This window comes from Amblyraja radiata, chromosome 12 (assembly GCF_010909765.2).
Source record: "Amblyraja radiata isolate CabotCenter1 chromosome 12, sAmbRad1.1.pri, whole genome shotgun sequence".
NCBI lineage: Eukaryota > Metazoa > Chordata > Chondrichthyes > Rajiformes > Rajidae > Amblyraja > Amblyraja radiata.
In genome coordinates, this window is record NC_045967.1 from 40124856 (window position 1) to 40133351 (window position 8496).

Sequence of the window (8496 nt, forward strand, 5' to 3'; positions counted from 1 at the left end):
GCATCTATGGAAAGAGAATATTGGCTTTGTGACCCTTTATTAGAACTGGGGGAAAAAATATTTTCTATAGGAGGGATTGTTTGCATACTAATTCAAAATGTGTTCAGAACAGTCTATATTATTACATTGATTTTCTTCGCCATTGGCAAGAATGCATCTTGTGGAAGAACATGATTTGTAACAGAAATATTCATGTCTAGCTGGGAAAATTTGGAATAGACAAATTAATCTATCCTGTAATAATGACAAGTGCTAATAGCTTTGATGTTAACATTATAAAATCTAGGCTAATAGTCCATTATGGGTTCAGACTGTCAGAGCATTGGCAGAGGTAGGCATGTCATCCAAACATATTATTAATAGTCACATAAAGTAATTTCAAGGCCCAGATTAATTAAAATTCCAGACTGAAATGCATAAATGCATATTTAATTAAACTGTTGTTTTCTGTTCGATCTTTGTAAACGTGCAGAATGTTGCGCCCCATTTTCCAACTGCATTAATAATTTAGTAACACATCTAAAACTTATCATACAAATGATTACTGTCTCGTTGCAATGAACGGAGTAATTTAGTAAGCATAAAAAATATTTTATATTAAGAAAATAGTTTAAAATATTTAAGATGTAATTTAGAAAACCAAATGCTGAATCTTTATCTTGTTTTTACTAAGCCCTCCCGTTATTCCATTTCCCAGCCCATTTTTGGACAGCCAGGAGTACATAAATGATGATCTAGCACCAAAGTCTGAAGAGAGAAACGTGGAACTGCAAATGCTGGTTTACAATACAAAAGAGCTGGGGTGGATCAGAGGGTAAGGCAGCATCCCTGCAGAACATGTATAGGTGACGGTTCGGGTCAGGACCCTTTTCATACTCGGGGCTGTGAAGGGATATTGGAATGACTTCCAAAGCTGTCTTCTCTACCAACATGGAATGGGTGACGTTTCAGGTTGAGACCTGAAACGTCACCCATTGCTTCTATTCAGAGATGCTGCCTGGGCTGCTGTTACTCCAGAATTTAGTGTCTATCTACGATGTGAACCAGCATCTTCAGTTCCTTCCTACACACTTCTCTACCAACACAATATGTAGGTATGTTTCAATACTTACCTTCAGTGGCGCTGCAGTTCTGCCACTGGCCGCGTGTGCGATTTTGGCGCCTTTGATGGGGGGCGGGGTTAAAACCGTTTTTTTTCCTACCTTGTCCTGGAATATATTTGGTTGGAGTGCAAGCTTTTGCTGAAGAATCGTTCATACGGGCGTTCTGTGTATTTTTTTTTTAATCGCCCGACATGTTCAGTGCTGGAGTAATTTTAAAATCAGCTTCTAAAGCCGTAAACGCCGACAACGGGGACTGATTTAAGGTACAGGACAGGTAAAAGAAAGCCGTTTATTTTATGTATAAAAGTGCTCCTTAAGATGCCTTTCATTCACATTTTACGTTGCGAAACGGTGTTTTTTTCCCCCATATGAACCGGCAGTATTTTTCCTGCCGAAATGGGGATTAAATTCACCGCAACCGCAACGTTCCAAATGATAGCGTTCCAGAAAAACCCACTCGCAAGATGATTTAAATGGCCATTAATTTACAGGTATTAAACATTAAATTCCTTCCATTTGGCCTATAAATCCATGACAATGAGATTTTAAAATTATGTTATATTGTGAATTCTTGTGTGAATGTTATTTGGACACTTAGGCTATTTAAAAATGTTAATCTATTCTTAAGAAATGGATAGATGTTTAGATCTAGTAATTGAATTTTGGAATTAGCTACAATTAGGTAACTAACTAATTATATGCTTTAATTTCAAGTCATCTAAGTAAGATTGTTTCATATTTGTTTCAGAATGTTTCAATCTATAATAACTGAACATTTCTTTCAGTTCTCTTAATTTTTAAGAAAGTTATGGGCTTTTGACTGTCCTCGGTCACAGCTTTTGTGTTAAGTCAATGGAAAAGCAATAGGGAACAAGATGCTAATTTCCGAGTATGAAAATGGCCATAACCTTTTTAATACTGAAGATATGAAAGTGAATTAGGTGTCAAATTAAACTTCTTTTACGCTTTATCTGATGGGATAAATTACAGACTTGATTTTTAAAATCTCAAAATGTTGTAACATTGCTACATTATGGATGGGGAAATGTGAGTGGATTGAGCATTTAAACGTGCAACCTCTCTTTCTGTTTAGGAATAAGCAATATTGTATTTGAAATGTGGAGCAACTCCAAAAAGAAAAATAATAACTGATGCCATGGAGAAAAACTAAACAATTCTACTTGGAGCAGAAGAAAGATAGCAAGAATATATAAAGCAACTGGAGGCATTTATTAGAAGTGATATAAGGTTCCACAGATAAAAAAACATCTTAGACCAGTATTGATTATGTTGTATAGTTGAACAAAAATGCTCTTGTGCTCATCAGATTACCACAAACAACAGCTGTTAAACTGTTTGGTGGTTTGTAAAGGAACATTTGAGTACACCAACAAAAATGTGCAGATTTCTCCGCCATGGTGCTGTGGACAAGCTGGGCAGAAGGAGCTATTTTCACATTGTATGACTCTGTGACTGCATAATTCTGAGAGGTTTAATTTATTCAGGAACAAATGAGGAGCATTTTAGTTTCCTTACAAATACATGGTTGCTCCATTAAAACGTCCATGTTGTCCCCCCTCTGCCAGCCTCAAGACTAAACGTGTAAAAGGGAAAGAAGGTAAGCAGCTAACACCACTGATAATATTACACTTGCCCAGCCAGGTGGAACTGCAAGCGAATGAATGGTGTCATTTATCATTTTAGTTCCCTTCTTGTGGATAGTTCACCCACTCAGTTCCTTCAGTTAATATCAGAGCACAGGATCATTTCGGAAATATACTTTCCAGATAAGGCAGGCACAATGTTCTGTTTTGACCTAGGATAACCTTTATAATAGGCATGAACATATATCCGATGTATCCAGAGATACAACCATGGAAGAGAGAATGAATGATTTGATGTATAGTTAAATGCAAGATCTGTTATGAGACACGGTAAATGGATGACTTTGAAACTTCATAACAGTGGAGATTGCCAAAAGCTCCCATGAGCAATATAAAGCCAATTTTCCAGGATGCAGAAATGTCTTTGCTGTATTTCTAGTCTCCTGTAATTGCTTGCATGACACAAGCAGTTTTTTATTATTAAGGTGGTGACTGACTCTATCATGTTTGGGAGATGATCTATCTCTTGTCTGTTCCTTACATCTCAGCTTGACAACTTTCTCATTCCAAAATAAGGGACAAATGGTCAAAATACGGGACAAATTCCCAACGGCAATTTGTTGACCAACTCGGTTGTGGCTGGGTGAATGATGAGTTGGCCCGGGTGCTCGACAGCACACAAAGCCCAGCCGGCTGGCCAGCTGAGGAATTTTGGCCCAAGTGATGTCGCGCGCAATGTCCAGCACCCCATCCAACTCATGAACCGATGATAGGCCATGAGAAGGAGGAGTGGTGGTTTTGGTGGGAAGCCAATGTACGAAGGGCGGAGAGCTGGCTGGGCTGCCGACCGACGGGGCCATGGGCGAGATGCTGCTGCTGCACTCCATGGGCTGCACGACATCTGGATGGGTGAGGGGGGGCCGGACGCGGCGCTCCGACCCGACAGTCATAGAAACATAGAAAATAGGTGCAGCAGGAGGCCATTTGGCCCTTCCAGCCAGCACCGCCATTCATTGTGATCGTCCCCTATCAATAACCCGCACATGCCTTCTCCCCATATCCCTTGACTCCACTATCCCCTAGAGCTCTATCTAACTCTCTTAAATCCATCCAGTGACTTGGCCTCCACTGCCCTCTGTGGCAGGGAATTACATACATTCACAACTCTCTGGGTGAAAAAGTTTTTTCTCACCTCAGTCTTAAATGACCTCCCCTTTGGGAACATTTTTCCTGCATCTAGCTTGACCAGTCCTTTTATAATTTTATATGTTTCTATAAGATCACCCCTCATCCTTGTAAACTCCAGTCCCCTCAACCCGAGTGGTAGCAGTCAAATACGGGACATGGGCGGTCCCGTATGTGACAAACCAATTTAGCCCAAAATAAGAGATGTCCCGGCTAATACGGGGCAGTTGGCAACCCTAACTGCATCTGAATGATTATGCTAAGGGCTTCAGGCCTCCTTTAACAGTACAATCACACAACATGTTATATTATCCTGTTTAGAAAAAGAGGAGCACTGTTCTCCTCTACTTAATAGATTCAAGCATGTCACAGGCTTTCAAGAACAAAGTTCATTGAGACAACATAGGATGGAAGTTGCTACTTAAGAGAAAGTGATTGGTGCAATATACATATCTTATGATGCTCTTTGTTGTGGAGATTGTTAAAAAAAGAAAATAGGAATGAGGAATTAAGATAGGAAAGTTGGTGAGAAAACAAAGAAAATAACAAATTAAAAGGCAGAAAAATGATCAGAAAGGTAATAAACTGAGAGAAAAAGGAAAGAAATGGATGGCGAGGAGGAAGGTGACACAGAACAAGAAATAGATGGAGATGCAGAGTAAGGGAGAAAGGGAGGAAGCCTGAGAGCCTAAGAGAGCAAATGAATAAAAGAAAGAAATGTCTAAAGTACATTCAAGGATTTCCCAAGAACCATGATATTTTGAGCTGTTTGGATTTTTTGTTAGCATGCAGGTTCAATGCTTGTTAACATGCAGGTTCAATGTTTGCATTGCATCTTTATTTCCCAATTCCTTTTCTCAGAAAAGCATGGAACTTGAGCCTTTATCAGAAGTACACCAGCTGGCAACACAACATCTTGCTGTGCAGGGCCGGCCTTAAGCCGATTGGACCGATTTTTCCAAATTGGGCCCCTCACCCAAAGGGGGCCCCGTGTTAATTTTCCGTATTTAATATGGAAATACAAATTCGCTTTGTTAAATAAAGATTTTTAAAAAAACATTCGCCATACGGATTTTTTACAAAACTTACATTGATAACAAGCGCTGCATGGCCATCAGACAAAAACGATGTGTTAAGTAATACTGTAGAACTTGTTAACAGCCAGTAGTTAACAAGTAGTTATACAATGTGTCATCAATGCATCGATCCACATTCCTCAGTAATTGTAATTGTGTTTTTGAAGAAGTATTAATGACGCTGTGTTCCTTTGAATACAATTCACGCGGCGTCATTAACGCTTCTATCAGGAGAACAGAAAGCAGTGAACATGCAGCTTCATGGCCTCCCTCAGAAGATTGAAATTAATGGCTGACCTTTATTGAAGGATTATGATGCAGGCTATCTAAAACCAGCACATTCATTTATTTTTACCCAGATAGGCAATATAGCTTTTTTTTTTAAAGTAATAGGTTTTACAATGAATAAAATCCTTAAAACTGCCAACAAAATCATTTCACTGAATTTTTAACTAATTGATGACTACATTATAAGTACAACTGTTGGCCCTGGTATTGCACAAACACCAACACTACCAGAGATGGATACAAAATGCTGGAGTAACTCAGCGGGACATGCAACATCTCTGGATATAAGGAATAGGCAACACTCAGGGTCGAGACCCTTCTTCAGACTGAGAACCAGGGGAGAGGGAACACTACCAGTTTGGTCTTCCTCCTCCAAATACGCTGTGTTATGATATTCTGAAGTTTTATGTTTTAATACACATTCATGAGATCTGAATATAAAATAGTGGGCCCAGCATTTCATCAGATCAAAGACAATGAGGAAGATCATCACGAGCATAGTACGAGAAATATCATCTGTGCTCTTGACAATGAAGGCTGAGCTGTACCTCATAGAGTCATACAGCATGGAAATAGACCCTTCAGCCCTGCTTGCCATGCCAACCAAGGAAGCCCATCTACACTAGTCCCACCTTCCCACATTTCACCATATCCCTCTAAAACTTTCCTATCCATGTACCTGTCCAGATGTCTTTTAAATGTTGTTATAATTTCTGCCTCAACTACCTCCACCGGCAACTCATTCCATACACACACCACCCTCTGTGTTAGGTCTTCCATTCTTGTACAAGATCCAAACTCCAATTACTCACCATGGCTCCATACTCCTGGGTGCTCTCACCTAATAGATATCAGCTGTTGTTCTATTGTCAATAGTTATAATTGATCCAGCATCAACAACCCTTTTGGTTGAACTGGGGTCAGCTGGGAGATTACATTGACACAAAAATTCAAACAGAAAATCTGGGAAATACCAGCAAATCAGGCAGCATCTGCAGAGAGAGAGGCACAAGTAGAGTTTTCAACTCAATTGTTTCCCGTCTGTCTGTCTGTCTGTCTGTCTGTCTGTCTGTCTGTCTGTCTGTCTGTCTGTCTGTCTGTCTAACTAAAAGTCTGATCTTGACCACTTCCTGTTGTTCTGTATATTGATTTTAGAAAAAACGCTGCCACTTACGGCTGTGATTTTTGGCCATCTTACTCAGAGTTATTAGTGTTTAAAAAATGTTGAGATTCTCTCTCCTGAAGGCCACGCCCCTTCCGGAGGGACTATAAAACCCGGAAGTGTTGAGTGCCTCAGTCAGTCTCTGCAGGATGGGGGAGCGAGAGGGTCACGTCTCTCAGTCTGAGCTGTGAATAAGACTGAACACATGTCTACTAAACTGTGAGTGGTTTTGCTGACCTGTCAGTGCCCTTAATGTGGTTTGAAAATAGAGTTTGGAAATGCTAAAGCTGCGTTGCCTTTGGTTTGGAAATGCTAAAGCTGTGTTGCCTTTGCTTTGGAAATGCTAAAGCTGTGTTGCCTTTGATTTGGAAATGCTAAAAGCTATGTTGCCTTTGGTTTGGAAATGCTAAAGCTGTTGCCTATGGTTTGGAAATGCTAAGGCTGTGTTGCCTAATTAACGTTGCCTTGCCTACTATATAATTAAAAGTCTAATCTTGACCACTTCCTGTTTGCGCTTTATATTGATTTTAGAAAAAGGCTACCACGTACGGCTGTGATTTTTGGTCATCTTACTCAATCCCCTTCCCCTCATCAGGTGCCGAGGATTTTTCCCATCGATGAAAAATAAAAGAGTTATTAGTGTTTAAAAAATGTTGAGATTCTCTCAATCACGCCATGAAGGCCATGCCCCTTCTGGTGGGAGGGGGGAGGGACTATAAAACCCAGAAGTGTGGGTGTGGCTCAGTCTCTGCAATATGGAGGAGGGAGAGATCACGACTCGCCTGCCAAAGAATCCATTCGGCCCACAATGTCCATACTAGCCCTCTGGAAACCAGTCCCTTCATCCCACAACACCTATACTAGCGCTCCAGAAAGCCTCCCTCCCTCCACTGGCTATCAATATTGGAATTGGTGGTGAGGTGGAATATTGCGTTGGGGGACCAGCCCTCCCATGTGATGCTGGGACCCAACGGGTCCCACTTAGTCTAGTATCACTAATATATATGGGAAATTGTTGGCAAAGAAAGAGATAGTTTAATAACATGAGAGACCTGGTTTCTGTGTCTATATCATCTCACAGTAGTACAAAACATATTTTAATCCAGATTATTAATTCAGTTATATTTTCTAAGCCCTCAAAAAAATATTCTTTTTTATAGCATGTTTCACAATTCAGGCTGCCCAAAATGCTTTGTAGCCAAAAGGTTTCTTTTGATCTGTAGTCGATAAAGTAGAAAATGTGGCAGACAATTTGTACACAGACAGCAATGTGAGAATAACAATAAAAAGCTTTGTTAGTGATAAAACCAGGAAATGAATGAATTGAAACTTTAACTTTCTTCTTCTTCACAAACATTGCCCGATCTGAAAGGATTTTCCAGATTTCCCTCTCTCCATCCCCCCCCCCCTTTCCTAGTTCTCCGACCAGTCTGACTGTCCCCTTGATTAATTTGTATCTCTGTATGCTTCATTGTCACCTTCTCTTAGCTAACAATGGTCTATTCTACATTTTCCTTGAACCTCATCCCCTTTGATGTCTCATTTTCACACTTTACACTTCCTTATCTCTGTGTCTCCCTCTCCCCTGATTCTCAGTCTGAAGAATGGTCTCGACCCAAAACGTCACCCATTCCTTCTCTCCAGCGATGTTGTCAATTGCGCTGAGGTACTCCAGCAAATTGTGTCCATCTCCCAGATTTTCTATTTTTATTTCACTAATCCAGCATCTGCGATATTTTGCTATGAGATTTATGTTGTCGGTGTGTTGAGTGAAGGATAAATATCAGCTGGGAGAAGAGCAATTTAGCTGCAATTTTCCAATCTGTGGTTGTGATGAGAAGTTTATTTGCTAATGTAAATTTCTGTCAGACCTTGTTTATAATTTCCAAATTCTAGCACATTACAATTATTTTACTAATCCCCATTCCCCTTGGGCTGCAGTGTGCATTGTTTCTGATTACCATTTTATCACTATAAATTTACCGGCTTCATTGATTAATCTGCTTTGCTCGCAACTTTTGAATTCTCTCCGCGTTGTCATTGCCAAGCAAGGTTACTACTGTCCTAAAGATATCCAA